At 45.8% G+C, this 27,271-nt stretch overlaps 1 protein-coding gene and 1 non-coding gene across 5 annotated transcripts in view; one reads left to right on the top strand and one right to left on the bottom strand.

Moving 5' to 3' along the window:
* The window catches only part of SLC39A11 (solute carrier family 39 member 11), a 331,048-nt gene that overhangs the window by 164,119 nt on the left and 139,658 nt on the right, over positions 1 to 27,271 (top strand). The window lies entirely within an intron of this gene.
* On the bottom strand, positions 8,429 to 8,533 carry LOC113908434. Its single transcript, XR_003515496.1, has one exon. It is a non-coding gene; the product is annotated as a U6 spliceosomal RNA (small nuclear RNA).

Raw genomic sequence — 27,271 nt, 5'->3', positions numbered from 1 at the left:
AAAAATGTGATTCCTTCCCTGCCTTAAAACTATTTACATGAACAGGGTAGGTTTTTAAAATGCAGATGTAGAAAAATCTACGGGTTATAGTAAACAAAAAAAGCAAACTATAAAACTGGAAACAATATCATTCCTTCTGAGTTTAAAAAAAAACAAAAAAGGAACGGTTGGAAAGGACATATTTTGTCCTGGTATTAATGTGGTATTTTTTTCTGGAAGAATACATTAGAATCTGTGATGGCTGGTTACCTTGGAAAGAGACACTTGGGGCGGGGAGAGGGAGACTCCTGGTTTTTGTCTCAACCCTTCCTGTTTGCATTTCTAACCACGTATCTGTGTTACTTTCATGCTCTTAAATGTCATCAGGGATTATCTGGGCAGTGGGATTGCACACCATTTTCTTTTCTTCTCTGTGCTCTTTTTGTGTTAAGAAAATCAATTTTTAAAAATGCACTTCACAAAAATGAACCTGTCACTGGCTGACAGGACCCGATTCTCCGAGGAGGAAATCCCAGTGTTGCATATTTAACATGCACACCGATGTTTGAGAATGTGGTGGATCAGAGCCTGCCAACCCAAAACGTGCCCCTGCGGCATACTGATGATTTGGAGCAGACACTTGAGAAACGGGCAGATGCAGGAAGGGCTCTCCGACCAACCCCTCCTACCTAAAAACATGACAGAAGATTTCCTGTGAAGGCCTGAGCCTCGCCAGAGACACTGGTCAGCCCCGGGAAGTCCCCATGAGGTGCCCGATGAAAACAACCCGTGTCTCCCATGCGTTCCTGCAGATATTTACCTTCCCACCATCTGTCACCCTTTTTTTTTTCTTTTAGACTTTATTTATTAGGAGGGAGAGAGAGAGAGAGAGAACGCATGAGCGCACGAGCAGGGGGGAAGGGCAGAGGGAGAAGGAGAAGCAGACTCCCTGCTGAGCAGGGAGCCTGACATGGGGCTCGATCCCAGGACCCTGAGCTCATGACCTGAGCCAAAGGCAGATGCTTAACCGCAGATGCTTAACCGACTGAGCCACCCAGGCGCCCCCTACCATCTGTCACCCTTAAGGGCAAATTGTGCTTTCCTTTGTCTTGTCACTTTCCTACAAATCTGTTTCCTACAAGCTCTTTGTCAAGATGCTCCATAAGCCCCAAGTTCTAATCACCCCTTTGAGTTACTCATCACCAAGCTTCCCCCATGTATATATGTGCTGCACATGTTCATAAACTGTTTTTCTCTTGCCAGTCTGTCTTTTGTCTGTTTAATTTCCAGGCCCCAGCTACAGAACCTAGGAGGGTGGAGGAGAAGTTATTATTTCTCTCCTATAAAAACCTGATGCTTCCCAGATCCTTCCAAATGGGCATCTTGACAAACACCAGAGCAAACACTGTCTGGTGTTTTCTTGTTCCTTTCACTGCTACCACTTGGGAATGGCGACGCTGGGCTCATTTACTCAGGGATGCCTACTTCACTTGCACATTTCTTAGCCTAGCTCCTGATAAATCGCTGGCTTCCTCTTCAGTAACCAGTTGGAGAAAACTCTCTTTTAAAGAGCTCATGTGATGAGCAGCCTACCTGGCTGATCTCCCTATTTGAAGGTCAATTTTTTGTAATCATAGGAGTGAAACCCATTGTATTCAGAATCCCAGATTATGCAAAATGAGCATAGAAGGGGGAGGGAGTATTTTGGGTGCTATCTTTAGAATTCTGTCTAGAATGCTTAAGAGACCTTTCCTATTTTTTTTTTTACCATTAATATATTTACTATAGATTTTTGATAGATAACTTTTGACAGAAACTAAACATAGTCTCTTTACCCACAGTAGTTTGCATCTATGTTCTTAAGTGGATGTCGCTTAAATTTTTTATTTATGTTTTGTTTCTCTGGTTTGAATATTAAGGTTATACCAGTTTCATCCATTGTCGAGTTGTCGTTCTTTTTCCCCCCATTAATTGTCTGGAATAGTTAGCATGGAACTGGGATTATTTATTCTTTGATAATTTGATAGTATAGAGGAAGGGAAAAATCTTTCTCTCTACTCTCTCATGTTCAGTGCCTGGGACCTGTGAATTAAACTTACAAAAGACAGACGAACAGAAGAAAAGCATACACATTTTATTTTTAATTTTACATGCACCAGAGCCCCACAGAAAAGATGTGAACACCCAAAGCAGTATTTAGGATTGAGAGCTTTTATACCATTTTAACATAGAGTAATTCACTGTGGAAAAATGACTGGATAAAGGAAAAAAGATCTGAACTTTTAGGGGCCATACATTGTGGGAAGAAAATATCTAGGGGAAACTAATGGTAAAGAAGAATTATTTCATAAGGTTTGTTATGCAGATTCTAGTCATCGCTGGTGTTCCCCTCTTTCTGGTACGGGGATGGGAGGCACCATTATAAAGGGTGATTTATGCCCTGCTTTTAGGCAGAAGGGGAGAAGGCAGAGAATTCTTCCTGCATCTGCTGTTTCTCAGTTGCCTTAAGCACAAAATAATTCTTTTGCCAAAATGGTATACTTTGGGGTGGCATATTCTGATCCCCTTCAATCGTTTTTACGAATAATGCCATCTTGCTTCTAATGTGTATGTGTGTACTGTGTGTGTGCACTTCATCAGCACCCCAGAGGCTGTGCACTTTGGAGAAGTGCTGTGGGTGTTGGTAGGGCCTCGTCCAAGATCGATAGTGCTTCTCCATGTTTTATATTGTTCTTTATATTTACCAAGTATCTTCTCCCCTCTTTTGTACTTTATGGGTTTATCGACTTCTCTACATGACTTCCTCCTTTTTTCCTCACCCTTTATTTGTTTGGGAGTTTTAAATTCCATTTCTCTTTTGTGGCTACCTTTAGTGTTTTAACATGCATAATAGACTTAAGGATGTTCAAAATTAATTAGTATCTCTCCCCTTCTCCCTAGCCATCTTTCAGGACCCTGGAATGCTTTAAGTTGGTTTACCCTGGCATCTTCCATATTGTTATTTTTCTAATATTTTAGTTCTATGTTTTTTTTTGATACCTCTAAATTAGCTACTAGTGTTGTATTTTTTTTAAGAATTTATTTATTTATTTGAGAGAGAGAGAGAGAGCATGCCGGGAGAGGGGCAGAGGCGAGAATCTCAAGGAGACTCCCTGCTGAGCAGGAAGCCCGATGCGGAGCTCGATCTCACGACCCTGAGATCATGACCTGAGCCAAAACCAAGAGTCACGCTCAACAGACTGAGCCACCCAGACACCCCTTATTGTTGTATATTAAAAAAAGAAAAAAACTTTAGACTTTATTTTTTAGAGTGACTTTAGGTTCACAGCAAAACCAAACCGAAGGTTAGAGGTTTCCTGTATATTCACTGCCCTCACTCATGCACAGCCTCCCCCGTGATCCACACCCCCCACCAGAGAGGTCAGTTTGTTCCATTTGAAGAACCTCCGTGGACGCATCATGACCGCCCAGAGTCCACAGTTTACACTGGGGTTCACTCTTGGTCTTGTACCTTCTTTGGTTTTAGACAAATGTATAATGACGTGTATCTACCATTATAGCATTGTGCAGAGTAGTTTCACTGTCCTAAAAATCCTCTGTGCTCCACCTCTTCACCCCTCCCTCCCCATTCCCCCAGTAACCACTCATCTCTTGACTGTCTCCATAGTTTTTCCTTTTCTGGACTGTCATTTGGTTTAACACGTACGGTCTGTGTTCACATATAGTCCTTTCATTATTGGCTTCTTTCGCTAAGGAATAGGCATCTAAGGTTCACTCATGTCTTTTCGTGATTTGATAGCTGATTTCTTTTCAGCATTGAATAATATCCCATTGTCTGGATGTACCAACAACTGGACGTTTATCCATTCACTACCTATTCAAGGCCATCTTGGTTGCTTCCAAGTTTTGGCAATTATGAATAAAGCTGCTGTAAACATCTTGTGCAGGTTTTTATGTAGACATGAGTTTTCAGTTCCTTTGGGTAAACACCAAGGAGCGTGATTACTGGGTCATCTGGTGAAAGTGTGTTAGTTCCAAGTTGGCCATGCCATTTTGCATTCCCACCAGCCACGAATGAGCTCCCTGCTGCTCCACGTCCTCACCAGCATGTGGTGGGGTCAGTGTTCCAGATTTTGGCCATTCTAATAAGCGTGTAACAGTATCTCATTGTTGTTTTCATTTGCATTTCCCTGATGACATACCACATGGAGCATCCTTTCATCTGCTTATTTGCCACCTGAAATCTGTTGTGAGGTGTCTTTTAATGGCCCTGGCCCTTGTTTTAACTGGATAGTTTGTTTTCTTATTAGGTTTTGAGAGTTCCTGGTATATTTTGGGTAGCTGTCCTGTATCAGATGTGTCTTTTGCAAAGATTTTCTCCCATTCTGTGGCTTGTCTTCTCATTCTTGATGTTGCCTTCAGCAGAGCCCAAGTTTTTAATTTTAAAGACATCCTGCCTATCAATTACTGTTATTGTTTTATAAGATCAGTGTTCGCTTATATTTTCCAGCACTACTGCTTATTTCTCTGCTCACCATCGCTCCTTGCATTGACCTCCTGTCCATTGTCTTTCTTACTTTTAATATTTCCTCACCTAGGATCCACGGGGATAAAAATCACTCATCTAAAAATATCTCTATTTTGCTCTGACCCTTGAAGGAAAAACTGAGTTGCATCTAAATGCCTCGGTTGACAGCAATTTGTATTTCCTTTGGCACGTTGGCAACATCATTCCGTATCCTTGCACTTAGACCACGTCCATCAGACCAAAGAGTTGTGTTGCATGTTGTATTCTCTGTGAGCATTATAAAATCGTATCCAACAGTGACCTCATTTACCTTTTCTGTCTTTCTCTCAGTTGCTTATCCATCTTTTTCATTTGTCTCTGGTGTTTCTCAGTTTCAACATGATGTGGTTTTGTGTGTGTGCGTATACACGTGTCGTTCTGCGTAAGTCTTGGAGTGCTCTTTTAAACTGAATACTCGTTACTGCTACTATTATTATTATTATTATTTCTGGAAAGTTTTTAACAATTGTCCCTTCAAATTGACCTTCTTCCTCATTGTTTATTTCCTTCTGTAGCACTTAATAGACATTTATTCTATACTCTTACATATCTCCCATGTGTCTTACACTTTTCTGGATGTTGTCTATCCCTTTAACTCTCGGTGGGCTCTTCTCTGGTTCACTGATTAGTCAACTGAGCTGATTCTAACCTCCTGTTTAACTTGTCTGTTGAATTTTTTTTAAGATTTTGTTTATTTATTTATTTAGAGCATGAGCGGGGTAAGGGGCAGAAGGAGAGGGTGAGAGAGAACCCCAAGGAGACTCAATGCTGAGTGCGGAGCCTGACTCAGGGCTCAATTCCGCTACCCCAAGATCATGACCTGAGCTGAAATCAAGAGTCGGATGCCCAACAGACTGAGCCACCCAGGTGCCCCTTATCTGTTGAGTTTTTAATTGCAAGGACTACAGTTTTTATTTCTGAGTTGTCCTAGTGGGTTCTTTTTTTACTATGTCTGCTTTTCCTTTGTTGCAACTGGTTCTTACGGTTTTGATTTTTTCTTTTATGTCTTTAATCGGGTGAGGCATATTTTATATTATATTTTCAATGGTACGTCTGTTATAGAAAGCCGTGTTTCTCCTTCTTTGTGTGTCCACGGGCTCCATTTGTGGTGTATTGTTTTCTCCAGGGCTTTGTCACTTTTTAGATCATTACTTCTCTAGTGGGGCGTGCTTTTCCTCGAAGGATTCCCAGGGCTCTAGATCACGGGAGAGCCCTTCAGCATGGTTTTGCGTTTGCTTCTGTAAGACTCCTTTATGCGATGTTAGCCTGGAATTGATGTTTATAGTCATGTCCAGGTTGGGGTTTTCCCAGTCCATGCAGAAACTAGAAACTCAGCACTCTGAAGTGTTTGAGGTAAAAGTCCATGGTTTTCGTTCTTCAAGCATTTTTTTTCCCTCCAGAAACCAGGCAGAAGCATGTCATCATCCTTTTTGTCTCTCTGTGCAGCTGAATGGGTATTTTTTCCTAGCCCCCCCTTTCATATAGGGACAGAATTTCGTGACTCTTGCATTTATTGAATTTCACCTCCTGCCTCGTGTGGCACAAGGGCCTCCTCTTTGCCCCACGTAGACAGTCACACCCAGAATCCATCCGTGGGATCTCCTTAATCCCTAGGCTACATCTGAACCAGTTTTGGTGTTTTAGCTCCAGTTTATAGCTTCCTTATCATTAACGATCCCCTTTCTTTGTTGCCAGCTCAGATGTGCATCTAAAACCTTTTTGTTTATTTCATCTGTCATTTTGAGACCATTGTGGAGGGAGATTTTGGTTTTATCCTAATTTCTAGTCTTGCTGGAAACAGACATATCTCCAGGAGAAATGGAAATTTGCACGACAGCTGTGCCTGTGTCCTGTCTTCTGTCCTTCACCAGATCTGATGCTTCCCAGCCGCTGCCCTCTAAAACAGGCCAAACCACTTCAGTATCACGGAGCTCGCAAACTCCTATCTCTTTCAAGACTTGCGATTTGACGTTTCCATGGCTTTGACAATGAAATGAAAATACAAACAAGTGTTTGCATTTGACAGGACTGATGTGAGCGGCAGGTTAGGACTTCTGTTAGGCTGTTCCGGCAAGGAGGGAATTTTTCAGTGGGGACTCATTTTATAAGTAGTGAGTACATTTGTAAATATTTTGGGTTTAGGAGCATGTTCACTTGCCCATTCCACCTTACGATTGGAGATGTTTTCCATCACATCCAGAACCACATGGTAGGGAACTTGGCATTGCGGTAATGGGGGTGGGGGTGGATGGGAAATCTCCTGTTAACCCTTTCATGACCCAGGGCTAGTTTGGTGGGCCACTGTAGCTGAGCTTAGCCTGCCCCGTAAAGGACAGATCTATGGGAGAAGCCCAAATTGTAGCCCACATTTCTCAAGGGTGGATCTTGATGTCTTACCATCGGGATTCCTTGGGGCACTAGAGAAAAAAATACAGATGCTTGTGCTCTGCTCCTGATTTGCCTAAATCAACTTTCTTGGCAAGGGCTGCTGAAGTTCCCAAGGTGATTCTCAGTCCTACTGCAGCGTGAGAATATTTGTCCTGGGTGCCTCAGTGGGGTGGTGATGGTGAAGCCAGTGCATGCCTAAGAATCTTTTTGGTAAATAATTTCCTTTGAGATGGATAAGCTGCTCACAGAGAGAACCAGGATCTTAGGCTGTGCTTGAGTGCAGTGTAGGGGAGGGAGATTCTGCTCAGTGGTTTATCATAAGTCTTATCTTGGCATGTGATTTTCTTTTTGGGAGGAAGGGGGTGGTTTAAAGCCACTTGGTGACATGAAAAAAAAAAAGAGGGGGACAGAGGACAAGAAAAAATCTAGCTGAGCATTAACTTCTTTGGGGCTGAGCTAAAACGTTGCCTGGGTTTCGATTAGCAGAGCACCTTCTTCCCTTTCCCTGGTCCATCATGAGTTGCCATAGTGGCAGGCACACTGCTCTCTGGATAGCCCACCCCTACTACCTGCCTCTGCCAAGGGCCATCCTGTAGTTTGGCTGAGCCCAGACCTGACTTCTCCACAGGCTCGGGGCTGCAGTGGAATAAAGTGGGACAGATTTTGGTGGGGAGGTGAGAACCCGCCACTTCGGGTGGTATATGGTTTCGAGAAGATGTGTCAAGCAGCTCTGTCTTGTTTGGATATTCTGTTCCCACTCACATGCTTTGGACTGGATTCAGGAACTTTATGAGCAAAGGCATAGCATGTTATCCCATGGGCAGGCACACCTGTCACTTCCCTTTGGCACTCACTCACCCAGTGTCTGTCTGTGGGTTTCCTTTGCTTGGGTCCTCCTGGAACAGAGTTTTTCAGAGTGGGTTCCACGATCTTTCTGCACTGACTCTTGTTCCCATGTTCCTGGGTGGGTGAGTGAGGAAGATTATGGAATCTGTCATTCTAATAGAAAGTACGAGAGAAGGAACACGCTTTGGGCATAAGGCGATGTGTTCCGTTTGGTGCAAGGTGAGGCAGATGATAAGAGCCCCAAGTGAAGATTGCCAGTAAACACTTGCCAAGAGATCTGGGCTGAACATAACAAACTTGGGAGTCCATTCTCAATGGGTTTCCATTGTGTTTTTCTGGATCTTTCTTTCTCCTCTAAACTGTGTTCCCTAGAGTGCCTGTCACACCTGCTGACTCTGCTCTCCCAGAAGTTCCAAGAAACTGCACTTTGGAAAAAAAAAATTTAAATATGATTTTTGTAAAAGTTATTTAGGTGACACTTCTTTTTTAAATTTTATTCTATTATAACCTGAGATCTACCTGCTTAACAAATTTCGAAGCATATAATCCATTATCTTTGACTTGGGTACGATGTTGTACAGCAGATCTCTACACCTTATTCATCTTGCTTAACTGAAATGTTATGCCCATTAAGTAACTCCCTCTTTGAAAAATGTGGAATGCTTCACCAATTTAGGTGTCGTCTTTGGACAGGGGCTCGGCTAATTTTCTTGGTATCTTTCCAGTTTTAGGATATGCACTACTGAAATGAGCAGATTTACTTGTCTGCTTATGTATGTACCTACGTATGTGTTTTTGCATGCTCAAATTTGAGAACCACTATGGAAGACTCACTTGGTCGCGGCTCAGTTAGGGTCTTCTTACCATCTGGCTGCTCGCAGACAGCCCCCTACGCATCCCCGTGCACAGGCATGCACATGCGCTCACGCATGGGCACTGCTTCAGCCCCACACCACTCTGTGTAGTGAGAGCTCCCATGTGGGTTGAGATAACTGGCACTCCACCTTCCAGCCCTCTTTCACATTGATCCTCTTTTACATTCATGGTCTATTGTAATCTGGGCATCACTTGGAGAGTCTGTCCTTCTGAAGCCTTCATTTTCATCAAAGCATTTCTGCTTTTAGTGGAAGCTGAAGGAATACAGAGCTCTCACCAGCCGCGCATCTCCCTTTCTCCAGACCTCTGCTGAAAGGCATTTGTTTTCCCACTCGAGACCAAGCTATTCTTCACGTGTCCCTTGTGGTCGCTGTCTGAGTAGGGACAGCATGAGGAGGTCTGTTCCCCAGCCTGGCAGACATTTCTGCTGTGCGCTGTTTAATCTTACCATTTCACCAAGTGGGGTTGCCCTTGAACATGAGGGCAGCGCTGATCTTACAGGTAACCCCCACTCCATGTGACTTCCCATGGTTTTTATCCCTGCTCTCTCAGAACCAGGGTTTTTGTTTTGTTTTTGTGTTTTTTCTTTGCTTTTTAGCTCCAAGCGACTGCATGTCAGTACAGATAGCTTTACTTGTCAGTCTTCTTCCGTCTGACCTAGCACTTCTGCTTCAGAAGGCAGAGGGCTCAAGAAATAAGCTTCCCATGCTGGGGTCCACGCTGGGGTCCATGCAGAGCATCCTCCAAGGCAGCTGGGCATCTGGGCGTAATGCCCCCTGGGGTCCTTACACAAAGACAGCCACCCTTTGAAGATGTGGTAGCCCTCAAATCTTAACCACAAATGGTAGAGGGGCACCTGCATGGCACAGTCTTTTAAGTGTCCGACTCTTGGTTTTGGCTTGGGTGGTGATCTTGAGACCCATGTTGGGTTCAGCGTGGAGTCTGCTTAGGTGGGATTCTCTCTCCCTCTCCCTCTGCGCCTCCTGTTTGTTCTCTCTCTCTTTAAAATAAATAAATAAAGCTTTAAGAAAATGGTAGAGAAAGAGATGTGTCTTCCTCCTGGGAGCTGCACGGATTTCCAGAAACCAATTTTCCTCCTGGTCATTCCCCTTCTTACTTAGGTTTATGGCAGATCTAGGGGATAAAGAATAGTGCTCATTCTTCCCGGCAATTAGCTGTCGGACGCTATTTCACCAAACCATTATGTTTCAGTTTCCAAGGTGACTTCCTAAAAATTATATGTATATAGTTTTTAAAGACATTAAATTTAAAAACAGAAATATAATGACTTAATGAAATAGCATTGAATATATAATACATATAGTATATGAATCATGTATGTATTTATGTAATCACATGTGTGTACATGTACGGTTTGTCGGTCTATCTGTCTGTCTTACCTATGGATTGATAACAAGCAACCATCCAGCACACTTCAGGGATGCTAGTGACCTACTTTATCCCCATCTCTCTGGTAGTACCATTTCTTTAGGAAGTGCAAACTGGTATTAATGTTAGTCTACGTAAGCTACATTAGATGAATAAATCTGCTATTCAAAAAAGAAAGAAGGAAGGAAAAGGAAAGAAAAAAAAAAAGAGAGAGAGAGAGGAAATTACTTTGTATTCCAAAGCAGCATAGATGAACTTAAAGGGCACCAGCCCTCTCCTTGTATTGATGGAAAGTCTCTATTATCTTTAGCAGCTGGTGACCCTTTGTGAAAGTTGAAAATGTCAACATGACTGAATCTTAAAAAGCATTCCCAGTACAGCCAAGGCTTGGCTTTACTCCACAAACATGGAGTATGGGGATCTGAAGGTATTTGAAAAATCTGCACCAAATCCCATGATGATCTAATTTTTTTCTCCCCTACCATGGCCCTCCTGCCCTTTTGGATTTCAGTTAAGAACGGATTAGGTGTACCAAGCACGCCATTAGCCTTTCTTTTTATATTTTTATAAATGCAATTCAAGTTCATTGTGGGAACCACTCAAATACGGCTTGTGTTGCACTCGATGCGTGCCGGCCAGGGAGGCCCGCGCCCACTCTCATCTACTCCCCACCACGGTCCTTTAGAGCGGGTAATATTAGCATCCCAAATGGCAAACATGGAAACTGGGGTACAGGGGGTATCAAGTGACAGGTGCAAACACACATAAGCGGGAAGCGGTAGGGCTGGGATATGTACTGGCCGGGAAGCAGTGAGTGAATTCAGGTTCTCACAGAGAATCCTCTCTGTCATTGCTTTGGGAAGAAAGGGGAAAGAGAAGAGTCTGAAGAGGTAAGAAAAGAGGAATGTGCCAGAGAGTCCACCATGGACTTCCCCCTGTAATGCCGGAGGACAGGATGCCATCGGCCAGCCTGCCGGCTGCTTAGACTGCGTCTACCTTGCCCCTGCCTGCCCACGCCATCCGTCCATCTCTGATTGACCGTCCCCAGGAGAGGGTCGGGAGAAACCACCAGATCACCTCAAATCAAATAAATTCGTGATAATCTGCATGTGGGCACACATGCATATTCCTCCCCCCCCATGCGCGCGCGCACGCACGCACCCACCCACCCACACACACACACACAGCATGCACATGCCAAAAAAGGTGAATAAAAGGAAAACTTTTGGGACTCACACCCGTTGTAGCTTTCCTCTCCGTTAAGCCTGGCGAGGGAAACAGGTGGCTTCCGTGTCCGAATCACTTTTACTGCTCCGGTGAATGGGGAGGCAAAGGTAGGAGACTGGTACCCGGACTGCCAGGCGTGTTTGCCATGCGCCCCTCTGGCAATGACACCAGATTTTTCTCTTCATAGTCCGCCCACTGCCCATGAGTCAGATCTTGGCTGAAGTTTACCCAGATATGATGTGACTTGTGTTCTTTTTTGCAGAGAGCACCTATGAGTCTGGGGGTGTGGTTTCTCTATATTAGTTTGGTCCCTGTTCTTGCAGAGCTGTTTTTTTCTTTTTTTTTTTAAGATGTTATTTATTATTTATTTGAGAGAGAGAGAGAGTGAGCAAGAGAGAGAGAGAACATGAGCATGGGGAGAGAGAGAGGTTTGAGAAGCAGGCTCCCCACTGAGCAGGGAGCCCAACTCCAAGCTCGATCCCAGGACTGTGGGATCATGACCTGAGCCGAAGGCAGACCCTTAACCGACTGAGCCACCCAGGTGCCCCTAGAGCTGGTTTTTTCTTAGCAGTGGGTGGCTGTGCTGAAGTTTACCTTTGCACTCTATCTGAAATGTTTCTGGGAGAGGTTAATAGCATGAGAATATTGCTGGGGAAATAGTTAACTAATTAAGAAAACAGACTTTCAGAGACAAACATTTAGCTGCATTTACATGATGTGTAAATTATTCGCATCTCGATGATGTGCTAATTGCTCTTTACTTATAAGCCCAGGCTGATTGGAAATCAGCCCACCCAACTTGAGAATGTCCTTGATGGGGCTTCACTTTTCTAGATTTGCAGGGCTGCACTAACCACAGAGGTTCTCTACCTGTAGGAATACAGGTGCTTCTGCCCACTTCAGGTTCTGTGGCGGAATGTACTTTGTCACGAGCACATCCTCTCCCTCAGAAAAGTGTCTCTCCTGATCCTTGGGGAGTGCTGTGCCATTTGCTCCCCCCCTTTATCTGCTGGGACGTCTTCCTGGCCAGTAAGCTCGTCTGCTGAGGTGCAACTCATCCACTTGTCCCACCTCCAAATAATCCCTTGTTGTCCTTCATGTGGCTTTCTGTGAATCTGATCCATGTCTGGGAGGCTTCAGTCTTGGCAAGGGAGGGCTTTCTTGAGGCAAAGGAGAAGAAGCCATAGGAAGACACCGTGCTTACTTGCACACACTGCCCTTCTCCTAAGCTCCCCCGGGCTCCTCCCTTCCCGAACCTGCTCATCTCCGGATAGGCTTTTGGACTGGGTTGAAATGTGGGTCGCCAAGGACCGGGACAGGCTGGGTTGAGAAGACTGGCTGCTTTTGGGGGCTGAGTGTTTAATGTGGCCCGAACTCATGGCCAAAAGACCGCATGGGGAACTGGGGACTTGCACGGGCAGCGAGTCCTGGGTGAGAAGGTGGACCCCAGTCTGAGCCGGCAGGCCAAGTTTGAGTCCTCTTGGCCCTGAAATGTCTGTTCTTTCTGGCAGCCTGGGGTGAAGTGTGCAGAGCTGACAGTCACCTGAAGCTGGCCATTTGCTGTCCCAATCGCAGGGTTCTTGCGGAGACCAGCGATAAGCAAGGCTAGGAAGATACAAGGTGCCTGAGGAACAGAGAGCATCAGGAGCGCTCTGAGGAGGGTGGTCTCAGGAGGGGGCGTGGCAGCAGCAGGGGCTGATGAAGGGCATTCCCAGAGCCTGTTCTCCGGGGAAGGATGCCGATGTTATGGGATCCAGTGGTTCTCACATGTGGGCCGGCTGGGGGCCCCGCTGCATCAGCCCCCACCCCAGAGCCTTCAGAGATGCCCACTGGCAGCCTTCTCCCCGGGAGGTACAGACCTGCTGGGTCTCCTACCGAGGCTGGGAATCTGGGTTTTTTTAAAAAAATTTTTTAGATGATTCCCACCTGAGGCCTGTTTTCAGAAGCGCTAATCCAGTCCTTTCAGGAGGCTTCCCCGGCAACAAGGCTCCTGGAGCAGGTGCATCCTCCCACTTGGGAGCGAGCGCAGGGAACTCCATAGCTGCAGCGGGCACGGTGGTCAGAGGCGTCCTGAGGCACCTGGGTGGTAGAAGGAGCGTTTGTGCCCCAGATGCTTTGGAGAGTTAGTAGATTGAGGGGCTTTGGGTTTTTTGGGGAGGTGGAGGCTCTGCCAGAGGGGGAAGATGGTGCTGGAGGGACGAGTTGAACCAACCCCAAATGCGCAGTCAGGAGCTCGCAGTTGGACTGTTGGACTTTCTGTCCCACTACTTGATGGCGGGGCCGTCCTCGGGATCACTCACCAGCTAAGGGCTTCCTCTTTTAGTCAGACCTCTTTTTTGGTTGCTGGTGACACAGGAATCAGCTCAACCAGCTAAAGCCAGATCAACTTGGGGAGAGGTACTGAAAGCCTGCGGAATAGGGGCGGGGAGGGAGCCTGAAGCAATAGGCCTGGGCTCTGAACAGCGAGGCCGCACTGTCGCGATAGCCTCTCCAGTGGGCACGTTTCCCATGTGTTTGCTCGCGTGACTGGGCTTCAGCCCAGGGGCCAGTGTCCACGGGGCAATATCCGTAGACCAAGGGCTCTGACTGGTGGGCTTGAGTCATATGGGTCAGCCCCCGAGCTGACCACTGTGCTCCGCAGACTAGATTAGGCTTAGGGTCAGCAGCTGGGTTTGGAGAGGCCTGGTGCTGAACATACCCCAGTCTTCGCTGTCTGAGCTCTGAATCCACTTTAAGACACAAAGGAGGCGGAGGGGAATAAAAATTCCACCCTTATTGCCAGCGAAGTTTGGGCTAGAGGCTGCAGCTTTGATGTGCATCAGAGTGGGATTTGTGATGATGGACTGCAGAATTAGGCCGATTTACCCACCAGCTCACAGACCTACTAGGGGACCTTGCAGCACGGAGGCCTAACCCAGAAGTGGGACACCCTGGCACTCAGGGCAAGCAGGCGAGGCTGGGTGGACCTCCCCACATTCATCTCTCAAGAAACTCACTCTGTCTCCACGGGGAGGTGTGAAGTGTGGGGCAAAAGACCAGGAATATTTAGGGGAAAGTCCCTCCCGAGGGAAACAGGAGTGGGGAAGAAACATCCCCTATCCCACCCAACAAGGGGTAGACCGGTCAGTTCCATGAAGAAGGCAGAGCCAGGAATAATGGCCGGGTGGCTAGTTGAAAGGAAGAATGTTGGGGTAGGTGGCTGAGCTAACCTATTCCTTTCCATAACATAGGATTTGAAAGAACCTACCTCATAGGGTTGCTTCTAGGATTAAAGAAGATAAATTCTCTAGGTAGCTACACATGTGGGGTCTTGGCAAGGTGCAGAATAGGCACTTAGTCAGTGATGGTTGAACCTGAATTGGGAAGGGAGAGGAGGTCATGAGGCAAGGTCCTCAGGTCATCTTGGGCTGCCATGTGTCATGGTGGGGTCGGTGATTACACAAGTCTTTGAAGGTGAGATTGTCCTTTTTCCAGGTTGTCCTCTACTGTCCCTGGAACTACTCTTCCCTCCTCTTTCTTCTTTTCTTTGTCCCCTGGTGGGGATGAGGTCAAAGTTGTGTCTTCTGTTCATAGGCACCTCTAATAGTATGCAGAAAAAGTCCACAGTGAGATTTGTCTAGTTCTACCCACTGCATAGTGTTTCCTGGAAATCCAGTTACGCTGAACTCAGGTTCGTCCATTGGTTTATCAGGCCCCTGCCAGTCCGGATGGGCCATACAAAGCTCAGAGTGTTGGGGGAGAAAACAGACAACCCTCACCAATGTCAAGGCAAACCATTGCATGGGCACCACGAGGGTACCTTCTCCATATGACACAGCATTCTGTCATGGTGGCCACTCTCTGGACCCTTCTTTTGAGTTAGTCAAGCTGACCAGTGATTTCCATGGTGATTTATATGTAGCTGGATTACCCACAACAGCGGCTGGGTGGACCCAGGTAATTAACTTCCTTGAGGAACAGAAAGGCTTTGGAATAATTCTCATGAGGGCCACTGATGACCAAGAGATATGAATCTTAAATAAATCTTAAAAATCCTGCTTTTAATAATCCGTATCAGGGGCTAGCAGAGTATAGCCTACAGGCCAAATGTGGCCTGCTACCTGTTTTTGTAAAAAGAGTTTTACTGGAACACAGACATACCAACTCATTTACATATTGTCTCTGGCCCACTTTGTGCTACAGCGACAGAGTTGAGTAGTTTGCCAGAAAGACAGAATGACCCACAAAGTCTAAAATATTTATTATCTGGACCTTTACCAAAAAAGTTTGCCGACCCTCAAGATGTATGTCCATAAGATAGGCATTTGGATATATAAATGTTGGTCTGTCAGTGGATAGGATGCTGCAGAATGAGTCTTAACCTTAAATAAAATCATAAACTCTGAAAATACGAGCAAAATGTTCTGTGTAGATTATGTGGACACTTTTCTGGGAAAGAGCGCCATTGGCTTTCGTTATCCATTCCACAAATATTTAAGTACCTCTTTGGTGCTTGTCACTAGAGATAAAATTGTGAGCCAGATGGACTCAGGCACTCACGGTGCTCACAGACCCAAGAGGTGGTGGACCTGCACACAGACAGCAAGCAAGTGATGCCCTGGAAAATGACTAAATATCATGGAAATCAGGCTGCAGAAGAACCTCCCCCCACCCCCCACTCCCCACCCACCACAATACACATGTTCTTTCTAATATAGCATTTAAATTGAACCTGAAGAAGGAAGGGCTCAGAAACCACCCTGAAGATAACATTTATATCATGGAAGTCTCAGAACAATAAATATTGACCCTTCTAAGTTCAACCAACATTTAGCCATTTGTAAAGTACCTGTTTAGAATTCCTGCCCAGCTTGCTTTTATTACTCTCAACACCAAAGCTCATTGGAGGCCTGGAAGGTAACTGGTTGTGCCAGACTTTGAAATGATTTGGACAGTCCACACATCTCTTCTTCTAACAAGAAACAAATCTTGAGTATATATTCTTAGTTCTCTGGCTACTGGAAATTCTGCATTGTTCACGTCTTGACCTCTAGCGGGTCATGGAAATTTGGTTGCGCACCATCGACATGGGAGAATATATTATGATCTGGAGTATGTTCACACTTGACTGCTACATGAAGTCATGTTTTAGAACTGTATGATCCACCTAAACATGTGCGTGCTCATCTCTACAGATACAGTATAAATATAAACAAGAGTGTCAGGATTTTTTTGAAGGTAGTCTCCTCTGGGTGGTGAAGGATTTTGTTTGTTTGTTTTCTTCTGCCCTTTATCAGTATATTCTGTATTTCCTGTAATGTATGGGGAGTTCTTATATTGTCAAAAAATATTTTGATACATTTAGAGGGAAAATAATGCTTTTCATTTTAGGGCACAAAGAGATGTCAATTCCTCTGGGCAAATGAATTTGCTCTTCGTGTGGTGGACGTTCTTATTTTATGAACAGTTGGAACGTGTTGTCCCTGAAACTCATCTTGGGGAGTTTCTTGAGCTAGAACAGAGTTCAGTGAACACTGGGGATGGAAATAGCCCCTCTCTCCTACTCACCCTGGATGAGTGATCATCGTAGGCCAGCTGTGGCAGAGCATAGATCAGCCCTGGAAGGGGCCCTGAAGTCAGCCTCGTTCTGCTCATTTACAGTTGGAAGAAGCCTAGACCTTTAGAGGTTGGGACTTGTGTAGGGTTATGTACAAATTGGAAAATTGGAGATAGAGTTGACCTGAGAGTGCTCTACCATGGTTTAACTCATTTAACTGGGCTTTCTAAAGAGAGCAGGAAACCTGGTGCAAATTTAATATAGACCAGTGTATCAAAGACATGGATGTCCAAGGATATGCATAAAGCTCCCCTATGGTAGTCTTCCCTACTCCTTCCTTTCCTCTCTCCCTCCTTCTCCCCTTCTAGCAGCTTAGCTTCTGAACTCCTTGACTATGTTGGGGACTCTCCCTTCCCTCCATCTTGGATGTCTTGGTGGAAGACAGAGCCTGGCTCTCAGGATAGAAGTTGGCCTTCCAGCCTCTCTTGTAGCTAGAGCTGACTGTGACTTGGCCAGTTAGATGGAGCTGAGAGCAAAGTCATTCCAGCGGGAGCGGCCAGCATTCAGTGCCAGTGACCCGAGCTGGGGCATTTGGCGTCCAGCACTGAGGACAGAGGTGCTGCCACGCGGGTATGTAGTGGCATTTTGGTGGAGCAGGAGTCCTGGTCTCCCTTGGCTCTGTTGGGGTTCCAGGGTGGGTTCTGTGGCCTCCCTGGGGGGGTCCATGAGCCCCCCAGTAGACTTCCGGTGATGGACTTGGCTTCTTTTGCCCTTCACCGAGGCCTGTGCCCGATAAACTCTCCCTGCTGAACGTAGACGTGGACTTAAATTCTCCCCAGCATCCAGGTAAAGTCTCAGCTCTCTGACCTTGTAACAAAGACAGAAAACAAACCATGAATCTTCTGACTTGTGCTTATTTTTTCCTGTCTTTGTTGTCTTCCAGCGATTACCCTGCATTCCAGGGTCAACTGTTTGTATCCCGAAAAACAAGAAAATCCCCCAAACCAAGAAATGTTTATGCAATTTGAGTCTCACATGAACCTCTCTCCAGCACCGCGTTTTCCATTCAGTTACATAGCCTGTAGCAAAAGGAAGATTTCGTTTCCTCTTGTAGTTTGCAGACTACGGTGCTGTGTGTTTGCACAGTCCATGTGTGTGCTCTCTTGCTGGAGCCGCTGACAGTGCTCCTTGCTAGTGTCAGTTTGATTCCTGGGGACCAACTTCTGGGACAAGAGAGGAACTGGGAGATAGAAATAGCGGGAGGGTTTATGTAGACAGAGACCCTGCAGAGACCCTACAGAGACCCTGCATAGATCCTACGGAGACCCTGCGGAGACCCTGCATAGACCCTATAGACATAGAGACCCTGCAGAGACCCTACAGAGACCCTGCAGAGACCCTACAGAGACCCTGCAGACACCCTGCAGAGACCCTGCATAGACCCTACAGAGACCCTGCAGAGACCCTACAGAGACCCTGCAGACACCCTGCAGAGACCCTGCATAGACCCTACAGAGACCCTGCAGAGACCCTGCATAGACCTTACAGAGACCTTGCAGAGACCCTACAGAGACCCTGCATAGACCCTACAGAGACCCTGCATAGACCCTACAGAGACCCTACAGAGACCCTGCAGAGACCCTATAAACATAGAGACCCTGTATAGACCCTACAGAGACCCTACAGAGACCCTGCATAGACCCTACAGAGACCCTACAGAGACCCTGCAGAGACCCTATAGACATAGAGACCCTGCATAGACCCTACAGAGACCCTGCAGAGACCCTGCATAGACCTTACAGAGACCCTGCAGAGACCCTACAGAGACCCTGCAGAGACCCTACAGAGACCCTACAGAGACCCTGCAGAGACCCTATAGACATAGAGACCCTGCATAGACCCTACAGAGACCCTGCAGAGACCCTGCAGAGACCCTACAGAGACCCTGCGGAGACCCTGCAGAGACCCTACAGAGACCCTGCAGAGACCAAGGGAAGATGAGAGGATACCTTGGTTTTGGGGAATTGATTTTTCTCCCAATTCTTCTGCTGGTGGTTGTCTTTCCTTATGATGGTCCATATCCTCTTCAAAAAAAAAAAAAGGATTTTCATTTGATAAGGAAATGATGGTCTCTATCAAGACAATACAATTACTTTTCACCTTCTTGTCTTAAATTCCTTTGCCTTCCCCACTGTGTGTTTGGCAGAATCCTATGTCTTCTTAGGTGCCCAGAGAGAACTAAGGATCAGGTGTATCCCTGTGTATGACCTCGAGATATCTAACTGGGTGGTAATATTTGGACTGATGTAAATTTAGAGACTGAGGAAGTACCTGGGTTAAGTAGTACTTACGTGGTCTCAAACATTAATTTTTCAAAATTTAGTCTATATCAGAATTGCCTTGGGGGTGAGGGAGGGAGAGGGCACACGGCAGATTCCTGGGCCCCTCTCTCACAGCTTCCAATCCAGTAACTCTAGGATGGGCTCCAGAGGGTGGGTTTTATAAGTTCTCACCATGACCCAGCAATGGATGGTCTTCACTCCACGCTTGAAGATACAGTGGTCTAGTCTGTTAATCTTTATTTTCAGAACCAGGGGGGATGGCAGAACAGCATTACCTCAAAGGGGAAAGTAAGCCCAAGCGACTCTTAAGTTAATATTAACTAGTGGACGCAAGCCCGGAAATGGGTGCTGTTCTCCTGGATGCCTCCTCCCTGACCTGATCATTGACAACCACATAAGTTAAGGGCATAGCTCCCATCTTTCTGGAGTCGTCTGAGAGTCCTTTGCAAAGCTCTTATAAGCACTGGTGTTCTCCAGAATGCCCTTTCTCTCTCTCTCTGATGAGTGGGCTGGGACTTTTTTTTTTTTTTTTGCAGCAAATGTCTTTTGCTGGTGGACTCCCCCAAACCTGTGATGATCTCTTTCCCATGGGGGCATTTGTGCTGAACACACACGTGCAGGGTGGACTAAGAGCTAGCAAGATGGCTCTGGAGCCTGCCTGGGATTTAGTTTTAGACCCTAGTCAATTCATCAGGAATGCGATCATGTTGATTAATTGGTTGGTTGTGCCTTCACAGTAGAAGTGCTGACCTGGTAGGTGGACGTTTTAATCTTATTGGATGTTTTGGCTCCCTTGCCTGAGAGTAGAAATTATTACCTTAGGTAGACATCTGGAACAGGCAGTGCTTTAGTGGGTGGTCTGCTTAATGGATGAGAGATCTTTCGCTAAGAGTAAACCCATCTCTTCTTCTGATGTATATTTAATTTTTACCAATTATGCAGATCTGTTTGGGGCTACGTTGTCACTAAGCAGTGGCTTGCCCAATTGTAAGCGTCCTAGGTGAGGCCTGGATTACTTTCAGTGCCTGAGAACTATGGACTGAAAGGACAAGGCAATCGAACCAGCCTCCTTACCCGGGTAGCATTTGACCCTCTGATAATCCTGTGACTGGTGATCTTTCGAATGATAAATGGAGACATCTATTCTAGTTACAGAGATTGTAAATATGTTTTGCATCCTATTTCTGAAACTCCAGATGATTCTCTGCCCAAAGATTAGTAACTAAGCCTAATAAATGCTTTGGTTATCTTCTCTTGAAGTTTCCTTCATCTTTTCCTGCCCTGGATTATGCACGACCCATGCAGTGCCTCCTTGGACAGTTTTGCACGCAGTGAGTGGCTGCTTTCAGAGTAGAGTGCATCAGTGTGCACAGCGTCTCCCCCCCTAGAACTCAGACCCTGAATGGGGCACCAAGTAGGCCTGTCCAATAAAATACAGGTATCCAGTTAAGTTTGAATTCCAAGGAAAGAATGCTTTTTAGCATAAGTATATCCCAACTATTGCTTGGGATATACTTACACCAAAATAAAAGTTTCGTTTTATCCGAAACTCAGGTACAGCTGAGCACCCTGTCTTTTTATTTGCTAAATCTGGAAGCCCTCGCAAGGATCCTGTCCACACTAGATTTGTCTCACCATATATATAATGTTCACAGGACTGCTGTGTTGCTCACAAGAAGCCTAGGGTCGTTGGGTAGAAAGAAGACTAGGGAAGCAAGCTCTCACATCCCCTGCTTTTGAAAAATGTAGTGTTTTAATATTGAGAGAAAAAAGTAGCTTTTGGACCATTCCAGCTAGCAGCATAAATAAAACAGATGACCCCTCTCTCTCTCTCTCTTTTTTTTTTTTTTTTTTTGAAGGCACTATGCTGACTTGAGCAATGTCAAAGAGGAACTTTTTAAAAATGGAGGCTAGGGGGCGCCTGGGTGGCTCAGTTAGTTAAGTAGCCGGCTCTTGGTTTTGGCGCAGGTCATGATCTCAGGGTCGTGGGATCGAGCCCCGCGTCGGTCTCTGCGCTCAGCGGGGAGTCTCCTTGAGGATTCTCTCTCTCAAGTAAATAAAAAATCTTTAAAAAATAAATCAAATAGAGGCTAGAGCCCCAAGTTGGCCAGGTGGGTACATCTGGCTGGTGTGTGAGGTCTGCTACTCTCACTGGCCATCCACAGGCAGAAGTGAATCACTGGAAAATTACCCACGGCTGCAAGGAGTTAGCTAATCATGTGTCATTAAAGAGGCCTCCTTTGGATAGAGGACCTTGCACAAAAGAGGAAAGAAATATGCCTGACACCCTGAAAAATGTTCAACCTCACCTGTAGCCAAAGAAATACAAACCAAGGGAAATGTCATTTCCTTCATAAAGGAGTACATTTATTTTTAAATGCAAAATACGCATGCTGACGAAGAAATGCCAGGACAAGAACTCGCAAACTCTGCCTCAAAGGAGTGTAAATGGCATGGCCTTTCTGGAAATTAATTAGCCAAATGTATCCCAGCCCTCTGATCAACACTGACTTCCACTTCTGGGAATTTTATTCAAATTTCTCGTTGTTTATACAGCTGAAAGGTTTTGCAGGGATATTTATAGAAATAAAATTAGAACTAGCCTAAATGCCCAACGGTATAAGAATGTAAATAATCATTTGTATTGCTTGAAATGGCTGTAAGAGTTTTCAGTCAGAGGGGGAATGCTTATGTTATGTTTAGCGAGAACAAAAAGCAGTCTATAGTCGTATAATATGATATCTCCGTTATGTAAAAACCATACAGAAAAGCACGGAAGGAAATGCACCAAACTCCAAACATATATATATTTTTAGGTGATGTGATTATGTGCGATTTAAATTTTCTTCTGTATGTTTTTAGGGTTTTCAAGGTTACTTTGATATGCACTTACATCTTTATAGTCAGAATGAGGTAACTGGCAGGAATATTGTATTCGGGACACCTGCCCAATGGTGGGGGGCGGGGGGTCAAATGGCTGGCCAGCCCTGCTTTGACTACTGAAGCCCATAAAACTTATGAAATGGGCAACATTTAAATGAATGGCGTGCTGTTGGCTTTCTGCCAGGACTTCACATTTGCTGCATTTATGCTGGCATTTCCAAGGGCTTCTGGAAGATCTAAGGGCACTCATGGGTGAGTAGCCTCATAGGGCTCAGGGAAGCTAAGGAACTTCTCCCCGGGGGAAGGCGCCACAAGCATCCTCTTGGCTGCCCTGTTTGCATGGAGAGAGAGATTGCACTCCTTCGCCAGCCTCCAGCACTCAAACCTTCCCACTTCCTGACAGCTGAGTCGCGTCCCAAGTGCCCCATGGGTTCTAAAGACGGCATTTGAGGCAAAAAATGTCCAAGAGTCAAAATGACCCCCTCGAACATCCTTTTTCTTCCTTAAACCACCAAGACCTGCCCCTCCCCAGAATATCAAAAGCCAAGAATTAAATTTTCTTACCATTTTCAACAAACACCTCTCTCTTTCTCGGAGCTCGAAGCCCAAATCACTTTGAAAATATAGTGGAAGGGATCAAGGGAGCGATGGATACATGAAGGGAATTTTCATGCTGTATCTTCAAAGGCATGTACCTGCATTTGCATTTGTAAAATGCACCCGTGATACAGCTCCACTGTAGTTCAATTTGAGCAAACCAGTTGTTGGCCAACAATGAGTTATAATAAGCAAGCACATGGACAATTTAAGGATTGTTGCACAAAGATTCCCCGTCTGCAATAGGAACTTTCCCTCATGTGCTAGGATGTGTTTCCTGGGATAGGTCAATCCTATGCTCCCATGGTCTATATGAATCATGAAGCCATAAAACAATTAGTACCTGAGGTCAAGAAGATACTTCCCCTGGGTGGGTGCCCATTCTGGGCGGGAGGGAGCAAAAAGAGTATGCCTCCATGTGGCAAGACAGGGCACGGGCACTGCATCTTTTAGTATCTGGAAAAGAGTGACCATTCAAACTTGAATAGAAAGAAATGGTTTTGCAAATGATGGGCTCAGAACTAAGCTAAAGTCCCTCAAAGCATTAAAAACTCGAGTCACAGAGGCTGAGAAATGTAGAAAATATTTCTGTAGTTTTAAGTGAAACAAGTGGAATATGAAACTGTACGTTAAGATGTATAACGGATAGGAATTGCTAACATTCATTGTGCTTTTCATGTGCTGGGCACTGTGCCAGGCACTTGACCTTTATTTTAGTTCTCATAACAACCTTACTAAGAAGATGTGATTATTAAACCCATTTTAGTACAAAGGCACTGAGGCACAGAGCCAGCATTTCCCTGAAGCCTTATGGCTAATGATTGACAGAGCCACGATCCCCTGGTTGGCAGAGCCATGATCCCAGGGTTGGCAGAGCCATGATCCCATGGTTGACAGAGCCACATCCCGTGGTTGACAGAGCCACATCCTGTGGCAGGCAGTGTGATGCTGCATCTATTCTCACCATTTGCAATGACTGCAAATATGCAAAACATGAATGTGCATGAACTGGACAAGGTGTAAGAACAAATGACAGTCATTGTGGTAGGGATATTAAGGCCTTTTCTTTAATGGAGTTATGTTTATGGCTTTATAAAAGGGAAACAGTATGAGTGTGGATAGGTTTAGAGACAGAGTCTTTAGTTTTGGAAGTCTTTGTGCTGAAGTGTCATCTGCCAAGACTGGGAGAACCACCTGGCTCTTTCTGAAATTTCCATGGGGCTGTCAAGAAGGACCTCCATGGGCCTTGATTTCTCTACGTGCCAAGGCTGATGCTACCATCTGTCGAGTCATTATTTCATGTTCAAATTAAGCATTAATTACATAAAGGAGGTCATGCTAATCCCATAAATGATTAAAGAACAGGACCAAATTCTTAGCAAGCTTTGTCACACTCATGATGATAATTGAATTTCTTCCCCCAAATCATTCTGATTCTCTGGGAAACAAGAAGGAAGGAAAAATAAAAGTAAATAGATCCTCTCTCCCTGCTTTGGATCGGTCTTTTGATCTTGCTTGTGCATATCTAGTACGTAATGAATATGTATCACTGACTACTCTCTGTTTTATATTTTGTAAGTGGGGGTTTAGAAAAAAGCTGTTTCTCCAGAGGTTTGAAGTTTTCTGTGCTTTGCAGATGAGGATTTGCCTATTTGTGCTAATTCAACCAGATCATTTCCATTGATGTCTTGGGGATATTTTTAAAGCTCTCATGGCTGGTGATCTGTTAATTAGTGTTGTCACATTCACTGGGGACTGAGGTTCCATCATTGGGCTGGTTACATCATCAGAGGGACAACATCCTGTGTCCCTGGGGGACTGGGCCCATGGGTTATGAAAACAAAGGTTAACATAGCGTTCATCTTGCATTATGTTCTCGGTCTGAGGTCCTTGAATCCATAAGGATTCAGAAATTCTTTCAAAATTGTATTTTTGTTGTTGTTGTTGGAGAGAGGATCATAGCTTCCACCGTACTTTCAAAAGCAGTTGCTGATACACAATGGTTTAGAGCCACTGATCTAGAGACTTCAGCACCTTTCGCTTCCCCGGGGAGGAAGTCAAACCCTGAGGAGGATGGGTCTTCCCCACGCAAGCGGGTTCGTGATGGTCCCCCAGCTTGTGCCCACGGCACCAGGGACAGCTTTGCCCTATAATACGATGTACTGGGATGAGACTCACATGCGCTGTTGTGCGAATGTCACATAAGTTCACCCTGTGATTCAGCAGGAAGAATGAGCCTTGGCCAGGTCTGTCTATTCCCCTGTGGTCCTCAAATGCAGCAACACCGTGCCTCCCCAGAAAAGATGAAATTGGGGGACGATAGGCCGAGCCCCAGCAGGAGTCCCTTTGTGTGGATTCTTAGATGCTGGAGCCTAAATTAAAAAAAAAAAGAAGAAGAAGAAGAAGAAAAAGCGCTCTTTGGATAATGGTCAGCTTTGAAGTCTTTTCTTTTACCTTCCTGAAAGAACTGTAACCCTGTGTTCCGTGCTTGGTGTTAATAACTATTTTCTACTTACAGCTGCTTTACACTTGGAAATAGCAGAGCCAAGGGGTTAAGAAGCACTGTTTTTGTGCATCCTTTCCAGGTTTGTCTATGAGTGGGAATGACAATAGACAGGAGATCTCCACAGAGCCTTTCCCGCCTCTGGGGTCACGGGATGCAAGCTCACCAGACCCTCTCTGCACCCTGAACATTTCCACGCCAAACATCTGGGATTTCGAGCTCCTAAATGTCACGGCAGTGACAGCTCTCACGCCCTTCTTGGGGAGCAAAGGAGCAGATCGACACTCCACCGCCCACCCCAAGTCAACAGCGGGACTCTGGTTAAGAGGTCACCTCTGCAGGCAAAGACCTGGCTTGCCTCCTGAATCCATCTGGGACAGGTTGTATGACCTGGGACCAGTTAACTCCACCTCTCAGCTCTTCAGGTTCTTTATTTGTTAGAGGGAATGATCTCTGCTTTGTGGGGCCTTTGGAAGGATTGAGGAAAAGTTGTTAGAACCACCGATTAGTTGATGTCACTGACACCATTTTGCATTTCTCAACTGACATCGACTCTTCCATCTCTAAATGTCCTTCCTCTTTGCCAGTCCTACTTCAGAAGTGCCCGAACCTTTTCCCTCCCAGCCAGTCTCACAGGGTCTTGTCACTGTGGCCCACACCAGGCTTGGCGGTTGCCTCCGTGAGGTGGTCACCCTTTGCCCACAGCACTGGTTGTTCTGCTTCTTGACACGCAGTGGTTGAACTCACCTTGCTGGGGGAGGCGAGAAGATTCATTGCTCAGGAGGCATCCGTACTCTCTGTAGTGATTTATTTGGACTAATTTTCGTCATTGCAGACTCATTAGAGGCTGTTACCGAATGGTGGCTTATTTGCTTTGAACAAGCACGTCAGGTGTTCACACCCCCCCCCCCCCCCGCCGCCATGTCCCACTAGGGAAGGCACTTTCACACTCTGGGACCCCGAGGCGGAGCGTGCAGCTTTACCTCCATTAACAACTCTTTCTGCTTCTCGATCATTCGCCGCTGGAATTCCCTAACGGTGTCCCCATCCCTGTTGCTCTCTGTGCATTATTTGCAGGAGATTCAGAGTCCGATCCTTTTGTGACCCTGACAAAAATAAGCGCCTGATTCAGAGATTGTCAGAGAGTGTACATTTCTGCCTTTGGATTTAAAGGAATTATTCATGTCTTCCCTGTCTGTTCTCTCTTAAATTGTAAAATCCCAGAGGGAGGAGTTGCCTCACCCCCACCACCCCATCAACGCCCATTGGAGGGCTGGGTCAGGTGTGTGTACTCAAAGGAAGCCCAGTGAACTGGTGGTATTTTCGGACTAGTCCAGGAGGAAGGCGAGTGCCCCCCCTCCCGCCCCCCACCACCATGTGGCTTAGTTCCTGGACAGCACTCGGGCCTGCTTTGCTTGCATCTTCAGTGTTCATGGACTTGAGGTCCCAGATGTTTACTCAGTTTTCTGCCCAGCCTCTGCAGCCTGAGTCGTCAAGTATTGTCAGCTTAAAAGTTGACACCCTCTGGGTGTTGAGAAACAGGTGTGCATACGTGCACAAAGGCTGTGTGATCTGTGAGGTACCAAGTGACAGTCCTGTGCTTGTGTGTGTGTGTACATCATCACACACATGAACACACACATGATGTGGAGACCACACAGTGAGTGTGTTTAGCTACACCTCATGCAGACAGCGTCTGGGACGTGTCGCTTTCCAGCAGAGACAGCAGCAGTCCCCGGAGACCGGTTATGTGTGCTGTGGCCGCTGACGCTTGGGGGCTGGTATTCCTGCATTTTGGAGGATCCACAGAAGGCCTCTTCTCCCTCCGGAGCCTGAGATTTGGCTGTTATGAGAGAGAACAGGTCAGGGCCTGGGGAAGCCTGAGTCTGCCTGCCTTTGGCACTTGCTTCCTCCTCAAGCTGACCTGCTGGATTTGAGTGAACAAACACAACATGATTTTCAAACGAAGTGTTTTGGCTTTGTTTTTTATTTTTATTTTGTTCCTGTTTTGGAAATAGAAAGCAATGTTCACTTAGGCGGGTTCATCCGAAAAGGGCATCAAAGACCCGACCAAGTTTATGTAGCGAGATTCTGGTCTTTAAGTGAAGCCCCTGAGAGGGTAAGATGAACGACCCCAC

Source organism: Zalophus californianus, chromosome 16 (assembly GCF_009762305.2).
Source record: "Zalophus californianus isolate mZalCal1 chromosome 16, mZalCal1.pri.v2, whole genome shotgun sequence".
Lineage (NCBI taxonomy): Eukaryota > Metazoa > Chordata > Mammalia > Carnivora > Otariidae > Zalophus > Zalophus californianus.
This window is presented reverse-complemented; position numbering and strand designations above follow the sequence as displayed.